The sequence below is a fragment of the Alligator mississippiensis genome, chromosome 1 (genome assembly GCF_030867095.1).
Source record: "Alligator mississippiensis isolate rAllMis1 chromosome 1, rAllMis1, whole genome shotgun sequence".
In the NCBI taxonomy this organism is placed as follows: domain Eukaryota; kingdom Metazoa; phylum Chordata; order Crocodylia; family Alligatoridae; genus Alligator; species Alligator mississippiensis.
The window spans coordinates 462171265-462189995 of record NC_081824.1 but is presented as its reverse complement, the minus strand read 5'-3'; the positions used below and the strand labels follow the sequence as shown (position 1 = coordinate 462189995).

Below are 18731 nucleotides of genomic sequence, written 5' to 3'. Positions count from 1 at the left end.
ATGTACAATAGAAGACAAGTGTCAGTGAAGGGCTGGGATGAACTTTAGTAGAGAGAGGGGTTTTTTTATTAACCATTTAAACAGCATTATTATCATCTCATTATTGCAGCAAGTAAATAGGGAAAAAACCCAGGTCCCCTTGAGAAGCATTATTTATCTTGTTGCATATGGATAACATTGACATGTATCCATTGCACAGTCAGATTAAGGAATTAAAAGAAAGTGATACAAAGCCAAATCTAGAGCACAATGCATACTGTGCTGAATTTCTATTCTTACATGTGGATCCAGATCTGTGTTGTGATGTAATTAATTCAATTGCAAGCCAGACTGCTGCGTGGGTCTGAAAAATTCTGCCTTGAGGAGCCAAATACATCCGAGAGACAAGGATTTTTGTTGGTGATACCTTTTGCCGTACCAACTGCAAGGCTAGGATAGGCTTAGACAAATTTTTGAGTGGAATGCATTCTTCTTCAGGCTGCATATGTCTTGAACCATCATGGCTACAATATCACTCCAGCAATATCAAAATGCATCCAAGACAGATTGAGATCTGTCCCCTCATATCCAACCTCACTCTTCCCCTGCATCCTTCAGTCCTTTAGTTCTCCCTTAACAAGGGACAATGGGACTCCTTGGTACCTCATCGCCTTGCTTTCCAGCTTCCTCTGCCACTGAGGGCTCAGAGCAGGAGTTTTACACTGATTAGGTTGGGTGAACATGGCTGGATAGAATTAATCAAGTTACTGGTTATACCAGTGATAAATTTGGTTGAGGAAAGGAACCAGTGAGCAACTGTCTGATTCAGAGCATTTTAATTCCCATCTGAACATAATAAAAGATTGTAAAATATGCCCAGGCATTTTTTGGCATCTCAGGACCAGCCTCCCAAATCAGTGACCATTTCTGAAAATTTTGATCCGTATGACCCCAATTCAGCAAAGCTTTTAAAACATGCCCTTAATTCTGACATAGGGGTAAATCCATCTACATGCAGCAACCTATTTAGGTATGTACCAGATCTTAAGCATCTTCCCTGAGTCTTATTGAAGTCCTGAAGTGTGGGCCTTTTGCACAACAGCAAACAGTACTTTTTCCACAACTGCTCAATTTAATTCCAATTTAATCCCTAATCCCAGTCACACTGCTTGCCTAGCTGGCAAGAACAATATCCTAAACAGATTCAGCACCTCCCCATCATTTTAGGCCCAGATACTTGATATATTGAGTCTGGCAACCCTGCATGCCTTGCTGTTTGTATGAAGTTATTGAAATTGAAATTGGACTGTCTCCATTTTAAACAAGGGAGAGAGTAAAATGCGTTGGTAAGGAGTGGGAATGAACTGTGCAATTTGTTGACTACTGCAAATCCAGCACCATAATTATATTTCTTTATCTTATAGTTATTTGAATTCATTTAGTAGTCAGAGCACATCAGTGTTTTGTAAAGGAAATTTATGGTTGAAGGTAATGGGGTGTTAATAAACTATAAATCTGCTGGCTGTTTGTTGAGGCTCATGGATAGTAAAATTCAGACAATTATTTCATTGAACGTTCCGCTGAAAAAGGAAAAGGCTACGGTCTTTGGAAATATTTGTTTAAACCATGTTATTTGGTTTACACAGAATCTGGAGAGCTGCTTTACAAGGGGGAAATTTTCTGTAGCAGGGGAGTAAAAATATGCAACCATGAATTGTGGGAAAAAAGAAAAAAAATTAAACTCATTGGTATTCTCACTTAATGAGCTTAAGACATGGTCTGTCTAATTAGTTTGTGTTTTCTCTCCCTAACCTCTATGATGCTGTGATAGTAAAAGTGATACGCAGTTTCTGTCTGTGAAAACAGTTTTATGAGAATTAAATTTAGGAACAACAAAAAAGACCAGGAACTGAAAATTAAAGAGGCAGATCCTCTTCTCTGTCTGAACTGCAATAGATCTTGTGTCCCACATCAGCAAAGCATATAGGCATGTCCTTCACTTTACAAACTGACTAACCCTATTCTTGACTCCTCAAACACAGACACTAATTCAGCAAGGCACTTAAGAATGTATATCCAATTTAAATACATGAATGGTCCCAGTGAAGTCACATGAGACTATTCACATAACTAAGTTAGCCACATACTTAAGTACCTAAATGAATCTGGGTCTTGAACACATTCATAACTCAGGGCACTTGTTTAAAACTCGGTGGACCTGCTCCTATGTTTACAGTGAAGCAAACACTTGAAAATGCATATATCAAATTAAGCATCTGATTAAGTGCTTTGCTAAATCTGAGCCTTTAGGATTTCCCAGGATGCAACAGGAAGAGCTGAGTGAGAGCTTGCTGCATACCCAGGGCAAGAAAGTTAAAGAGAAATTATTAAATAGCCGCAGGGAGTATGAATCAATAAATGCTGGAAAAAATGCGGACACTTCTATAAAAAGGTGTTGGATGCTCCTTGTAGAGTAGCAGGTACAGGAAGGAGTATGTGCTGTAAGAGCAGCCTAAGCTGCTGTTGCACTCATGGCTTTTCTCTTATTCACATTGTCATAGGCATCAAGACCTAACCTTTCTACCCCAAGAAAGTTCTCACTACTGGATGTCTCTCATATCAAACAGGCCCCAGTGTTTTCTACTTCCTAGCTATCAGTGCTCAGCATCTCCAACTCACTGAAGCCAATGGGTGTGCCACATTTGGAGCATCTATAGGACAAGGCTTTTTGTTAGTAGTCTGGATTGCAAAACCATGGATGTGTCAGGGCCCCACATACTTTCTGTGCAGTGTGCAATTTCCTGTTCACACAATGCACAGGTCTTCTCTTGTACTCATTTGCCTCAAGCTGTTGCTGAGGCCAAGAGTTTAGGGATAACAGCAGCACTGAATTCAATAGGAGGAGGAAGCCCATGCAATAGGGAGGGATTTAAACTTTTAAGTCAGTATCCAAAATGAGGATGGGGTGCAGGGGCCTTTAGCCAAGTCATAACATACCTACTGCATGACTTCTTTCATTTCTCTCTGAAGCTTCTGGCACCAGGCAGTGTTGGAAACAGGATACAATACTGGTTGGATCACTCCTCTGGTCTGGTATAAGAAAGCCTATTCACTGAAATGTCACATTCCCCACTGAACTCCATTCTATCAGTATCTCTATCACTATTGGCTTGCTTCACATATATATTTTCAGTTTTTTCTGTCTAATTCTGTGCCAGCCTTGCTTTCAGAAGATGACGCAGAATACCAGAAGCTCACAGTGCTGATGCCAGCAGCAATCAAAATAATGCTGCCACAGAGAATGAATGGCATTCCTGTGGCAGTATAAAGGGCTGCGATCACCGGCTGATGTGAACACCTGATATCAGAAACAATGCCCGTGCAAATTTATCAGTAAAACTTGAGGTCTCCTACAAAGATTTATTTATATGATCAGTACTCAGACAAATAGTCCCATTTGTTTCAGTTAGACTGTTCTTATGAATAAGGTCTTGCAGATTTAGGCCCTTAATCAAGATCAGTAGTCATGTGTAGACGAAACAAGAGGTGTGTGTGCACAACACTTTGAAGTGGGCTAAATGCTTTTGCACTGCTTTAAGAGTGTCAGTTTTTGCACACTTCGGCAGTGTTTTGCGTGTTGATTCCAGCATAATGTGCATTAAATGATTTCGGGTGCAGCAAACTAAAACTCCTTCAAGGATTTTTAGTTTGCTGCCCCTACAGCTGCGGAGCAAAGCACCAGTCTCTGTGCAGCTCCCCGGCTCTGCAGGAAGCCCTGCAGGCAGCCTCGCAGCAGCCCGGGAAAGCAGCTTCTGCCCAAGAAAAGTGGTGAGCTTGATCTTCCCCACCCCCCCCCCCGGGGAGCCTGCCTGCCTGTCTGAGCTGCACGGGGCCTGGTGCTTCCCTCTGTGGCTGCGGTGCCCCCAGGACCACCTGATCCAGGTGCCTGCGGGCAGGTGCCACCTGGTCGGGGGGGAGCCGCTGCCACGGAGGGAAGCACCATGCCCCGCCCCCAGGGCTCAGGGACCGCTCCACCCACCAGCAGCTCACCCTCCCCTCCCTGCTGCCAGAGAGGCAGGTAAGCGCGGGGGGTGTGCACAACACGGGGGTTTAATTGGCCCTAAATTGAAGCAGTGTCTTTTGAAACCCACCACTTCAATTTAGGGTCCCCTTTTCATCTACACAGGCAGTGACCTCATTTTTACTGTCAAAATGAACTGTATTTAATGCAAGATATCCCCCCGTATAGAGGAATGTTGGTCTTGTAGTTAGACCAGGGAAGAAGCAAAAGATTTTGGACAACATAATCCAGGTGCTTCAGAGCCTACACTGCTACTCAGTAGCTTTCTGGCACAATTCAGTGTTGGCTTTGACCTATACAGCTGTAAATGGTCTGGACCCTATGCACCTAAGGGACCACCTTCTTCTTCCTTCTTTCAAAGGTCAGCTGAGAGCAACCTCTTCAAAATATTACCAATGCACCAAGTCTGCTTGGTGAAAATGGGTCCGGTCATTTTCAGTCCGGTCGAAGTCCCTTGCTCTTGAGGCCCACCAGAGCCAAGCCTGTGCATCTTGCAAAAGTACTGTAAGAATGTCCTACTTGGGCTGGTGTTTATCAAAGAAAGATAATTTGGGGTATTATTTAGTGGGGTTCTGTTTCATATTATTTTCCAGCTGCCTTTAAAGTTGTTTTGTTCTCCTGTTCATTCTGTTTTCTAAGTTATTCTGTTCTCTTATTATGAGCTGCCTTTAGCCACTTTTGGGAAGCATGAGTATAAATAAATAAATATACAGATATCCTTCACACCAGCTCTTCAATTTATTTTCCAGCTTTTGGGATGTTTATCTTGTGATCCTAAGTTACTCACTTAACAGTCCTATTCCCTCGTTTACTTATCTCACATTGGCAGCTCAAAGTTGAATTCACAAATATTTGCAAACTTTTTAGACCTCTCCAATGAAAGGCACCCTATAGCAGCACAATATCCTTCAGGTTTGAGAAATATTATCTCCCAAAGACAAACCACTACAAATTATATGAGGAGGAGGCAACTGGTAGATTTTGCTACTTTTACAGAATCTCTGTAACTTGTCTTTCCAAAGCCAGCACAAATTTGAAATCAAGCAACCATCCCAATAGTATTTCCAACCAAAGATCTCTTATAATCTCACATTTCTTTTTATATTAACGATGATAACAGGGAGGATTTATCATAGGAGTGTGTAAAAAGTGCTACACTGTCAAATGCTTTATGAAGTGTGAAATTATAAGTGTCAACACAATAATAGTAAGAGGGGGATTGTAGCATAGTTAAGAATGATCAAATCAATAACTATAAGCAACTGCCTGCATGCATGCTACAAATAGGGAGTTGACAATTGCTGGGTCTGTAAGCCAAAAGGAAAATAAACCTTCGCTCTGGAGAGAAACAGATCTGAGGCTTGAGATTTGCTCAGCTCTAGTGACTGTGACAAAGAGATGTGCTTCAACATTACTTTAGAAAGTCGTGTGCAGCAAAAGCCTGATCCAAAGCCCAAAGACAAGGACACTTTTTCCTTCTGCCAAGATGATCAACGTGAGAAACACAACGTGAAGCATTCCATAGCTTATCTTAAGGCTAAGGTCTGTAAATGCAAAATTTCAGTATTAAGTGTTGTAGCAATCTTAGGTGTGTGACAATAACACATTTCATAGCAACCAACACTGATGCCAAAAATATAAGTAGAACCCAAAGCAGAAAAAACACAAAGTGCCAATGAAGTATTTAAAATGCTTCTTGTTTTTCTTCTTTCAAATGTCTGAGGAAATATACAGAGAAAAATATATTTTTTAAATCCCACTGAAGTAGAAGGAAGCATAGCTGAACATAAAAAGCTGGAAGGCAGATGAGATGCCTTTGTTGTAACATGCCCACAGTTTAAGGCTGTGTGTAGACAAAACAAGGGGCGTGTGTGCATGACACTTTAAAACAGGCTGAATGTTTTTGCACCACTTGAATGGTGTTGGTGTTTGCACACCTCCGCGGCATATTGAGCATTAATTCCAGCTGCTGTAGGAAATTCGGCGGCGTAACATGCCCTAAATGACTTGGGGCTTAGCAAACTAAAACTCTGAGGAGTTTTGTTTGCTGCCCCTACACCTGCGGAGCGAAGCACCAGGCTCTTTGCAGCTCGGGCTCTTCAGGAAGCCCTGCAGGCAGCCTGGCAGCAGCCTGGGAAGGCAAGCTCCACCCAAGAAAAGCGGCGAGCCTGATCTTTTTTTCCTGCCTGGAGCCTGCCTGCCTGCCTGAGCTGTGCAGGGGCCCGGTGCTTCCTTTCACAGCTGTAGTGCCCCCATGGGACCACCCGAGCTGGGTGCCTGTGGGTGGGTGCCACCTGGGTGGGGGCCACAACTGCTGTGAAGGGAAGCACTAGCCCCCACCCCCCGGAGCCCAGGAACCACTCTGTCCACCAGCAGCTCACCCTCCCCACCGCAAGAGAGGCGGGTAAGTCAACGGGGGCGGAGGGGGCGCACAACACGGGGGCTTAAAGGGCCCAAAAATGAAGTGGTGGATTTAAAAACCTACCACTTCAGTGTAGGGCCCCCATTTGTCTACACACACCCTAAGAAGCTTATTGTACATGTCTTCCAAATCAGTGGCTGCCTTTGAAACTTTTGCCCACAATAAACCCAATTCAGCAAAATATGCTTCATTTTAAACATTTAAATCAATGCTAGTGTTTGCATTCTGAAAATTACAAAAATACCTAAATATCACTGTCTGTCAAGCTGTATTTCAGGGTTCCAAGTGATATATGCAGATGAGAGAAAAATTATGAGGGTCTCTCTTTAAAACTGGGATTTTAAGTTTCCATCTAGATACAGGAACTCATTTCTTAATTTGCAGTGCTCATGATTCAGCTAAAAGACCATTTTTCCTCCTCTGTTTATGGCAAGTTCTGTCTTCTAACATATTGAAGGTTTCTTTTTGTTATTTAGGTATTTGGTAGTCAAGAAGTCTTTCCCCCATAAGTCCAGAAAAAATGAAGGAGATATTAATCTTCAGAGTAAAAATTAGGGTGAATAAAGTCCACAGCTATGTACATCTACTTATCTTTTCTGCATACATTCATCACAGACAGGTCTTCAAATCCTTGCAGAAAAGTCCCTCTGCTAGGAAAAATCATTTCTGACCACCGCTTTTTAGTGCCAAATATATAACAAATATTTTTTCCTCTAAAGAATTCAAAGTAAAATTGCAAATATCCTGCTCAAAACTATACAAATGAAACTGCTCAGCACATACCATATCACTGGTGATTTCTTTCTTTGCATCTGGGCAAGAGCTGTTAGGATTTGTTTAATTATTACTTATGCTATAATATAGTCCACAGAGGAAAATTAATTGCAAATTGTATCCATCTTATGGGTAAAGTAATACCAGCTAGGATAAAAGCTGACACTTTTCCAATTAAAGCTGCTGTCAGTAAAGTGCAGAATGTGATTGCAAATGCAAAAAAGCAGTTTAACTTTAGCTCTCCTGCAAATACACCACGGATTGGATATGTGTACACCATCTGTCCAAATACTGGCCAAACTGATCCTTTTAATAATGATATGGATTCAAACATAGCTACCATGACATGTAGTGTAATCTTGCTGCAAGGTTGTTCTAAGAGAAGCAAAATCTCTGACTATTCATATAGAGTTAGTGCAAGGCACTTGCTTAATATTTATTCAGCCCTTTCTCATTCCAGCCATTTGGTTCTGAAGAACATAGGGGCACATCCTCAAATAGTATAAATTGTCATAGAACAGCAAACTTCAAAGGCATTATGCAATTTGCATCAGCTGCTGTTCCACCTTATATTTTTATAACATCACAAGTATTTAATTACTCTACCAAGTGCCTTGTTTTGCTTAAACAAATAGGGTATTCTTTTCACCAAAGGACCGAGTCATTTGAAATGCTGTAGTAAATGGAGACCTCTGACTCTTTCAGTTCCAGCTGATTCTATGTACCTTTTGTTTCACCTACGAGGGGTGCTTATTCCAAAAATAATTAAAGAAATAGAGGTTGGTAATTTCAAAAATAGTTGCCTGACATTAATAGTACATTCCCCAGCTTTGAATAGCTGTAGCATTTAAAGTGTGTCCTTCAGAAAACTACTTAAGTAGAGGTGTAAGTGCCTTCCAGGGGCAGGGATGGGGAGAGGGGGCATATTTAGGTTTCTAAATAAGTAAACCTGATCTTCAAAAGCGCTGACCTTCTACTCTAACCAATGGGAGCTGCCAGGTGTCCAGCATTTTCAGGTGTAAAATACTTTGCCCCTTTAAAGTTTTGCCATTGACTGCCTAGAATCTGCCTCAATACAGGTCCAAGGGTCCATGTAAATAACATCATCATTCGATTTTTTACAAATCTTGATCAAAAGTTTTACGTTCAGATTGTGGACTTCGGATGTGGTTTTGCTACTCAGGAGTCAGTGCGCAGAATGGGCATTGATTTTGATTGCGGCTTTTTGCAATACTGAGCAAAACAATTGCATTCAACAGGGCACATCCTCAGCAAGTAAAAATGTTTGTAATTCCATCAGGGTCAATTTATACCAGCTAAGGATTTATCCTATCCCACTGAGTCTCCTCATCTCTGTGAGATTAAACACATCTTTGCAGACCTGAGATTTATAGGTATAGTGGAAGGAGCTAAAAAACAAAGGACACAGCATTGCTATATTCCACTATGCTGGAGGGGAGAACTGGTCCTAAATGAAGGGATAAAGAAGTCTTTGCAAGCTGAATCGTGATCATTGCAAATCAAGAAATGAGTTCTGTATCTAGCTGGTTTCTTAAAGTAAGCATTCAAGACCTAAGAGAAATCAAAATAAAAATAATGTCTATACAAGTATTGTTCATCCTACTTAGATAACATTGAATCCAAAAATTAAGCAGAAAAAAGATTAGTGCTTAACATCAAGGATGCAACTACAGTTTAATTAGATATAGTAAGAAAACGAGAGTAACATGAACTCTCACGGTTCAAATTTTACGTCAGCTGTTACATGGCTAGGGGCTGGGATTAGATGGAAAATCCTACTTCCTGTATAGATTGGTCATACAACTGTCCTCTGCAGAGTTGTACACCTTCCTTTCAAGTTATAGCATTGGGCACTGTCAGGGGATTGTACTCTATTTTGGATTTTTTTTAAAAAGCAAATTAAACAAGCACTTGGTTTTCTCACCAAATTGGTGAAAAGGGTTTAGAGCAGGGAGGGAGCAGGATTGTTGCCTGGCAGGGGTGAGGGGAGCTGGGCAGGAGGAGGGGCACCCCCCACCAGCATGTGGCTGCTGGCTTCCCAGGAGTTAGACAGCCTGGTTTCATAAAGGATGATCTTGCCTTGATTTATAGCCAGCTGGTCTAATCTGGTGTGCCATTTCCTAATTTCTCAGGATTTAGGTGTCTCCTTATGAGATGGACTCTCTTCTCACTCATGCGTTATGTGAAGTTGCAGAGTTCATTCTGATTTTCACCGGTGTAAAAAGGTCCACATCAGATCCATTCACCATGGGTAACCTATTCCCCAGTCTCACAGGAAAGTGTTCTTTCAGTTGAACAATTTAAGCTACTCCAAACATCATTAAAAGTTATCCTTCTGTCTTCTCTTAGAGGTGCCAGCTAACTCATCCCTCTGAACTTCTGGGAGTTATGAGGGAGAGTGACATCTTACTGGAACAGCACTCGTATTTCCTCATTGTGCATGTGGATCCCAGTTCTACTCAAATGCCATTTGTGCTGGCCCTTGCCCATGATTTCAGTCTGCTTCCCAGCAAACCCCACAGGTATCTTGCCAATGAAAGAACCAGTCCTGGCAACTCACAACTTTCAAAGCAATATTCAGTTTTAGAGGAACTATCACTGCCATGCGACTCAAGAGGAATTTCGTAAACTTCTCAGCTTCACAGTGCATTTTAAATAGACAACTTTTAGAAAAGGGCTGGCAATATTCTGCGAGAAGGGAAATTTTTCAAGATAATAGTAGCAGTTCTTGGATCCAGGCTCATCCCATTAAAAAGGATCATTTTGAAAGGAAAGACATATGACCAGACACCTGTGGTAAAACAGTTTCTCATTGACTTCCCTGTCTCGTTTCCTTCCACCCTTTAAAGAGATAACTTTAAAGCTGTGGCTGAAAAAAAAAACCCCAAACAAGCAAACAATAACAATAAAACTTCACCAGTGAAAGATTTGGCTTTTCCACAAACTCATCAAACTGTTACAATGTGACAGCATCAGTTATCCGGCAAGACCTTTCACCTTTTTGTATGTTAGAGGTATTTTATTTCCTGATTGCAACAAATTGGGGGGGGGGGGGGGGGGGGGGGGAAGGACAACATTTAAGGGACCTTACAAATTGTCATTTATTATCTGTGTTGCATCCTTAACAATATCACAATATTCACCAGTGGTTTAAAGCTTACAGTATATGCTGTATTCTTATATATTACCAGACCACTTAAGTGTCATAAAATGTCTTTTCTTCTCAAATACTGCTGTTCTCTCATGGAAGTAAATCAATGCCAATGGTCTGGGCATAACACCCATATTTATGTACATAGCTTCATAATTAATAGCTTTGTCTGAGAAGCAAATTATTCATTTTAAATGTCTGTAATGAGACCTTTCCTAAGAAAAATGTGCTTCATCTAAAATAATTCATGAATTATTCGGAGGTATTTATTGCTTTTAAATGACCATAACATAAAAAGGTTTAGATAAGCACCTTCATTTTTAAGCCTTTCAGGGTTATTTTTATATACTTGTTTTTATGCACAATGGGTTCAATTTTTCTTTCTTATTTTCTCTTTTATTGCAAATAAAAATATGTTTGCTTAAATTGCACATAAAGTGGCTTATTGCCATTTAAATCTCCTGAAGGTTTCCAGACCGTACCCTGCAGTAATTCTTCTTCAAACTGGATGATGATTTCACCTCTTGTTATGTATCACATTGTACCTCCTCTTCCATGCTAGAATTCCACAACGTGGACAATAGTAGAGCATTAGTAACACTCAGAGGAGGGATCATATTTTGATAGTAATAGTTTACTGAGCAGTAAGGGTTCAAGGATGGATCCAGGGGGGTGCAGTGGTACAGTTGCACCCCAACCTTTGATTCTTGCTCCACCCAAACTTTAATACAACTGCCCAGCAGCATTTCTATTCAGTAGCACTGAGGGAAATAATTGATTTTATGGCTTATTATAATCTACCTGAATCCTGCTGATCTCTGTTCACTCCACACGTGTGAATGACCCTCTCTCTTTTTTTAATATGTTTTGGTTTTGAGGTTAAAGTGAATAATATAGAGCGAGGCCCCTAGCACATTAGTAAAGCATCTAGTTCCTCTTTAACTGGAGAAAAATATGTATTGTGTTAGATGTGATGAAGCTCCACAACATCTGTATCCCCACCTTTTCAAAATCCTGGAGCCTCCCATATTTGGGTCCAAGGCTAAGTTCCTCATACAATGCCCTTTGCTGATGTCAACATTGCAACAATGAACAGGAGCCCTAGGACCACAAAAGTTGTGCTTACTCAGGTGCCTGGAACATAGTTTTGGGCTAGGAGCTTGACTGACATGCTAAGGTAATCAGTGACAGCCCCAAGATAGCCTGTAGTAGATGGACTACAGATGGACTGAGGATGGGCAAGTACAGTGTTTGTGAAAAGAAAGGAGTTCTTCTGTTTCCATAGGAAAGACATGTAATGAATCCAGGGTCATTGGTATCAATTGCCTCTTAGTAAGAGGATCAACTAACCCTTGTCATTCATGAGTGCTTCAGAAGTGGCTAAACCAGATCCCTTCTATCACACTAGGACAATGAAACAAGCTGCCTAGGGAAGTTTTAGTATCCCCTAAGTCACAGGTTTTGAGGAGGCTGGATGAACATCTGTCTGGGATAGTTTATGAATTGTGAAACTTGCCTCTATGCAGGGGACCACACTAAATCAGTGGTTCTCGATCTTCTGATCCCATCGGCGGGATGAGTGGCATGAGGCCAGTCCATGGGCTAGACTGAGCCCTGCACCACCCAGATAGGGCCCGCAGCACCTCCACTTGGCCTCCTATTGCTTAGATTGGGCCTGTGCTGCCTCTACTCAGCCTTGCGCTGCCCCAACTTAGCCCCCAAACAGCCTAAATCAGGATTTCACTGCTGATAGGGCCTTGCACTACTGAATCAGGCCCCACACCACCTCTGCTGGCCCCCACGCTGTGCTGCCTCTGTCCGGCATGCCTGATCTAACATAAAGGGCCACTGTCCTGACCAGTGAGCTTGCCATGGGGCTGGAAAATAGGCAGCAGGGGAGCAGCAATTAATGCTGCAACTGCTCCTGCTTCGCCAATTTTTTGGATCCATGGGGAGCCCTGTGGGCCAGAACAGAATGGCTTTGCAGGGCAGAAGTTGAGCACCCGTTGGTCCAGATAAATCTCAAGGTACCTATTAGGCCTGTGTGCTTAGGAGCCATTCATTTTAGGAAGATTATGCTCTGTTTCCTGGAAATTGGAGCAAAGACACGCAAAGGATAAGCACTTAGTTAAGGCATTTCATAGATAACCCTAGCCGTCTCCAACATGCCACTTTTCAGGGATATAAAACTTCTGAGATTTTCACGTGTGATTAGTAACTTTGGGTGCTCAGTTTCCGAGGGCTCAGTTTGAGAAAACCTTAAATCCTGTCAGCGCTGGCCAAAAAACAAACCAGGTCTCTTTAAAGTGCCTGGATTGAGTAAACTATGAACTAGTCACATCTGCAAAACACAGGTAATTAGTATATCCAAGGTGTTACATACCCCTGATGCAAGTTAGCATAAGTCTGCTGAAGCCAGCTTTATACAACCTAAATCTCAGGCCCCTAAACTGCAAATTGGTAGGAGTTCAGCAGTAAGCACCAAATAAAATGACATCTTTAAAGAGTGTTTTCCCTTGGGGTCTGCTCCTGTTCCCCAGTGAGATCAACAACAGAACTGTCAGGAGTTTAAACAGCGCAGGATTTGGCTATTACTGTCTCCTAACCCATTCGTCCTAAACCTCCTAGAGACAAATTCTGTAACAGTAGAAGAGAAGACATTCACTTTAATTTTGCTTATTTGAGGTAACAAAATCTGGCACCAAATGCATTTGTGTGTCTGTCTGTAATTATTCTCATCTCAGAGGATTGCTGTTTCTCTCTCGCCTCAAGACCATTAAGGTGTTAAGTACAAAGACACTGCTTGATGGAAGTAGGCTCCAGGCAGTCTGAGATGTGAAGAATCAGTGTTGTGAGAGAGTTACCACATTAGGCTGTTGATTAAACACAAGGTAACTCAGTACAGTATTACCAAGGAGGGCGGAGGAGAGAGGGGAAATGATAATAGTGGAAATAGACAAAAAGTCTTTCCCATCTTATTTTTCAGAAAATTGGTTCCCCGCTTGTTTTCTTCTCCCTTAACCTCTCTAAAGTCAGGAGTTTAATATTTCTATTGAATGTAATCAGAGCTTTGTCAGCTGTAGCAATTTATAAGGAAAAGCTAGGGAAAGGCAGAAGCTGGCTTTAAAAGGTTTCCATATAAACAGCTGCTTTATGAGCATGATCATGGTTTGCAACATTACTGGCTCTTTCCCCATCCTTTTGTCTACAAAGACAATCAGTCATCTCATCATAGAAACACAGACAGAAGAAAGATACCTCTATCCTCACAATAACTTGACCTGGATATTAAAATGCAAATCCATCACTGCAAAACCTCTAGAAATGCATTTGGATAATAACAGCCAGTGTGAAGCTAGCTTTAGGCTTTGAATAATGAATTTAAAAAACATATTGTTTTTTCCCCTTGTTTACCTACTTTCCATTTAACTTGTAAACCCAAGTCTGTCATATTCTGATGATATCTCTGAACTGATTTCCTGCAAGGAGGAAAAAAAGACTAAGCCAGAATTGTATCAGGTGTAAAGTGATATATTCCAGGGGCAATGCAGTTAGTGCACTTTAATTTAGACCAGTTAAGGATCTGACTTACTGATGTTTAACACTGTTATTATCATTTAAAATCATGTTTTACCCAGCAGTCTCATTAGGTCTTTATGCCACAGGACCCTGCTGAACTTCTATCCCAGATACATTGCACTGTCTCCTGTAGAAGATATAAGGCAGCCAGTGCAGTAGGTCTGAAGAGAAGTGTTTAAAATACAGTGAGCTGAAAGGAAAACTTTAAATTTCCCCAGGGGCTTTGGCTTTAATAAGAAAATTCTATAATTTGAGAAGACAAGTTTTTTACTGTTGTACATCTATGCAGGGCCAGGACTGATATTGGTTTTGAGATCTTATAACAAGAAGAATAAAGCACTTTTCAGATCAGTCACTCCCTTATATGGAGACCAGCTTTCTCTCTCTTTTTAAATAAAGTTATGAATTAGAAACAAGAATGAGGGGGGCATTTGTGGTTAAATATGCCTGGTGAGCAAGTGAGATTGGGGTTATATGAAGCAGTTGTCTTTCTCCTCCAGGAAGGAACAGATAAAATAAAAGGGTCACAGCAAGGCAGGTCATATAGCTATAGCTAAAACCACATCACCACTTCTGTTTAAAGCTTTTAATCCAGACATATCTAAGAAATGGTTTGCTCCAGATGGATGCTTCACAAGAGGGAGGTAGACAGGCTAACAAACCTCTCCACTTGAGTTTCCAGGTGGAACCTCATTTCAATGAAGCATCACGCTCCAGGAAGGGATCCTATCTGAATGAGGCAGTTCTTAGCATTGATGACTAAATGAATCAGAACCTATTAATTCTTCTTTTCCTTTCACTAAACACTTTATTACTAGCAATAATTAAATGCATCAAGAGACACGTTGCTATCATGTGTGGCGACTTTCTGAGCGTTAATAATATAACTGATGACACCTAGAAACCCCAGTGAGTACTGGACTTTTGTAAGTCACTGTGCAAAAAGCACAAAAGGACAGTTGAATATTAATGAACTATCATTTACCAAAGCAACTCCTACATCCATGAATGACTGGTGCCTCCCGAGACTGGGGGAGCACCATTTATAGGTGGCAGAGTTGGCAGCCAGTGGAGACCACCCACAGACACCCGTAGCAGTGGTGGCAGCAGTGGTGGGTGGCAAGCGGTGAGTGGGGACCACCCTGATGCCAGCAGCCAGATCGGCAGCAAGGGGGGGGAGGGTGGGTGGCAACCAACGACTGCCCAAAGAAGTTGGCAGTGGCTTTGGCGGCAGCCAATCTCAGGTTGGGGCATGTCCTCCCCGTCACACTCCTCCTACACATTGCCTATGCCTACACCTATCCCAATATGTCATACTTTCCCTCACACATGATCACTACTCTTCCCTTTCAGCCCTACTGGCACCCAGTCATTTCAGATTAGATCTTCTTGCCATCTGACAGTCAGATATTGAAAATGTTTAATACTAGTGATAACAGCAGAAGTAGCAATAGTTGCAGGAAAAAAAATGGCACAAGGAAAAGGCTGTGCATGGGCAGAGGGTAGTTTCTAGTGTTCAATTGTGATATGCACAGTTGGGCTCCTAACGTAATTGGTAGCATAACTATGATCTGCCACTCTTAACTGGGAGTTTTTCCTGAGGTTACACTGAGTGGTTGGAATGAAGGGCAGCAAGTACTCTTTGTCAATTCAGTGGGAACAGCAAGCATATGGTTTTCATGGCCTTCCAGGTGAAAATAAAGGTCTCTCTTCTTAGATTTTTATCAGGTAAAAGTCATCTTGTCTCCCCAGTGCTCTAACGCCATTAAATCTTCATCACATTATTGCAAGGACTGTGCTATGTGTTGAAATGATGGAATGCAGACACAGCTCCCACAAACAAGAGGCCTATATTCATTTGAAGAGCCAATGAAGCAAAGACGTTTCAGAAAGTTGGCAGCATCCCAGTCCTGCTGAAAGCTGATTGATAACCAGGCAGATTATTTATAGTAAGCTTTCTGATGTGACTTTTTGTAGAACTCTGTCTAGGAAAGATCAAACTCAACTCATTATCTAGTCTGGAAACAAAGATCCACATCTAAAATGCTATTGTTAGCTCAAAGAAAAGGCCCTTTTTCTAAAGGGAGGGGGTGGGGGCCAGGGGGAATGGAAGCAACATCTCATTCCAGCCAATTCCTTCCTTTGCAAACTAGATCTTTTTTTTCATTTTATTTCTGAAGGACCATCATTGTCCAACCTACGTACTCCATTTTGTAAATGCAATGTATCACTCAGCTTTGTAAGTACAAGAGCCCAGGGTTTTGTTCAGATGCAGATAAAACCACTGTAATCTTGGCTGACTTGCAAACTATTGAACCAGGATCCTGTGAAGCTGAAAATGAGACTGTTATTTCCCAGTTATATAGCTGGGCTCTCTAGCTCAGCTGTAGAGTTACGAGGTGAGATGATACACTGGATCTTTAAACATGCCAAACTGTAGAAATTAGGGACCTAGAGGGCTTCAGCAGCATATGAGGCAGACACTGGAACACGTGCATGAAGCCTATGTGGAGGCCACAAGTGATCAGCTGCCCAAATGAATGCCTAAATATGTTTAAAATTCTGGCCCTTTGTGCCTTTCTTCTCCATCTGTAAGTAGGTGGTAATGAACTTCCCTACCTCAGATAGGATGGTAATAACCATAGTCTGGAGAAGAAAAGACTGCAGGGGGATTTAATAACAGCCTTCAACTACTTGAAGGGTGGTGGGTTCCAAAGAGGATGGAGATAGGCTAATATCAGTGGTGGCAGACAGAGCAAGGAGCAATGGTCTCAAATTGCAGCAAAGAAAGTTTATGTTAGAGATTAGGAAATCTTTCTCATGAGGAGAGTAGTAAATAACTGAAACAGGTTACCCAGAAAGGTGGTGGAATCTGTTTCCATAAAGGTTTTTAAGACCCGGATAGAAAAAACCCTTGGCTAGGCTGGTCCTGCTTTGAACAGGGGTTGGACCAGATGACCTCCTGAGGTCCCTTCCAACCCTAATTTTCTATGATTCTATGTTTCTACATGGCCACTAAAGACAGATTGCTTTGTGGATCAGGCACATATAGAGAAAAAACACACACTGAATGCTCACTCAACATGGGTGGGTGCTTCCTCAGGACTTGAGACATCAGTTCCAAACATCAGAGGTTCACAGTAGTTTGAATCCTGGATGAGTGTGACAGCTGAAATTATGTCTATGTGATAAAGGTGCTTGCTGAAGTCTCTATGAAGATTAGACTAAGAGTTTTTCTGTATCTGTTTATATATTAAATTTAAGATGTAGTGAGGCCTTGTATAAAGTACGGCCTAGTAAATTTAGCAAAGCCTTGAAGTAGTAAAGTCAGTTGGCACAGTTAAAATTACCTTATCAAAGGAATGCAAGGCTTGTATTGCTATTGGTCAGTCTAAGGACAGTTGAAGTAAAAGGAATCTGAGTGACTGTACATTATTGGAACCATTCAGAAGCTATAAATTAGCTGGAATATCTGGAAACCATTAAGAAGGAAGATACAGCTCTGTGAAAAGGATTAGTTAGGTGTTGGCCTGGATCAGTGGGCCCATGGACCTCGAAGAGCCCAAGAACTGAATTCCAGGGTTCTTCCCAGTACCTCTCGGACAGCGCTGATTGGGGACACCTGACTTCGCTGAACTTTGTGGAAAAAGAAACTTCTTGTACATCAGGCATCGGAGGGGACTGCCGATATGTCACTGACATGAATTGTTCTTGTCTGTCATTGTTCGTCTTGTTACTACGCATAGTTGTGTTTTTGTTAAGTCAATAAACCTTTCTTACCTTTCTACCCCCAACCATACTCTCAATCCTGAACCCTCCGCAGTTGGCTGGTACAGATGAGTATGATTTGTCTGCCACTTAATGGATACCACGACCGGAATCTGGAACTTCCAGAGATAAGATGTATGAGATTCTGCAGGTGGTTATTTAGCTAAGAAGTCAATAACCTGTAGTCAGAAGTTTTGAGGTCCAGGTCATTTTCTAGTCCTTCGTCAGTCAATGAAATCCATCAAATTCTTGATAACTTATGTGTTTATAATTTTTTCTGCCCTTGTGCTATGATTAGTTCATAGCCCAAGTTATAAGTATGTGAGCCAGACTAACCTGTATATTAAACAAGAGATAGCCTTGGCTGTCTCTGCTTCTTTTCCAGACTTGAGGAAAGGTCTTTTTGCCTGAAAGCTGTCTGACAGCTCACCCAGCTATTCAAATACATATTACTAAAAATCCCTTTGCTTCTCCCATAAAAATCTGACCTATAAAGTTTCAAGAAAATCAACTTAGCAGACCTAGTCATTTCTACATCTTCTTTTGGATGTTTCTGTCATGTTAAATTACTCTTCCCTTTTCCTTTCTACACTGACGCAGGCAAACAGATTATTTAAAAAAAATCTAGCCTCCCCATAATTTCTGTACCTTTCTTTAAGGTAAATAAATAGAGCATGAAGCACATGGATTACATAAAAATGACTAGAGGAGTAGGAAAAGTGGGGAAGAAGTTGAAATACAGATGCATTTTTTGGTTAAAAAGCAGGTATTGCAATCCAAACTTCGCAATATCTGGAGAGTGATATATTTGCTTGTAGGACATTTTTTGGCCACTGGGTAGCTTTTTGTGCTATTTAATAAGAGTTCCAGAAGACAGTGAAGTTCTTGGGAAACATGGCAGAAAAAGTCTGCACACAAACTGTGTGCAAGCATATTGCTTTGTGTCAATAATTGAA

The 18731-nt window shown here is 41.5% G+C and overlaps 1 long non-coding RNA gene across 1 annotated transcript; it reads left to right on the top strand.

Annotated features, from left to right (window-relative positions):
* The first annotated feature begins 6055 nt into the window (after positions 1 to 6055).
* On the top strand, positions 6056 to 10202 carry LOC132250294 (uncharacterized). The gene is made up of 2 exons (XR_009461970.1): positions 6056 to 6464; positions 9627 to 10202. It is a non-coding gene; the product is annotated as an uncharacterized LOC132250294 (long non-coding RNA).
* The last annotated feature ends 8529 nt before the right edge of the window (positions 10203 to 18731 follow it).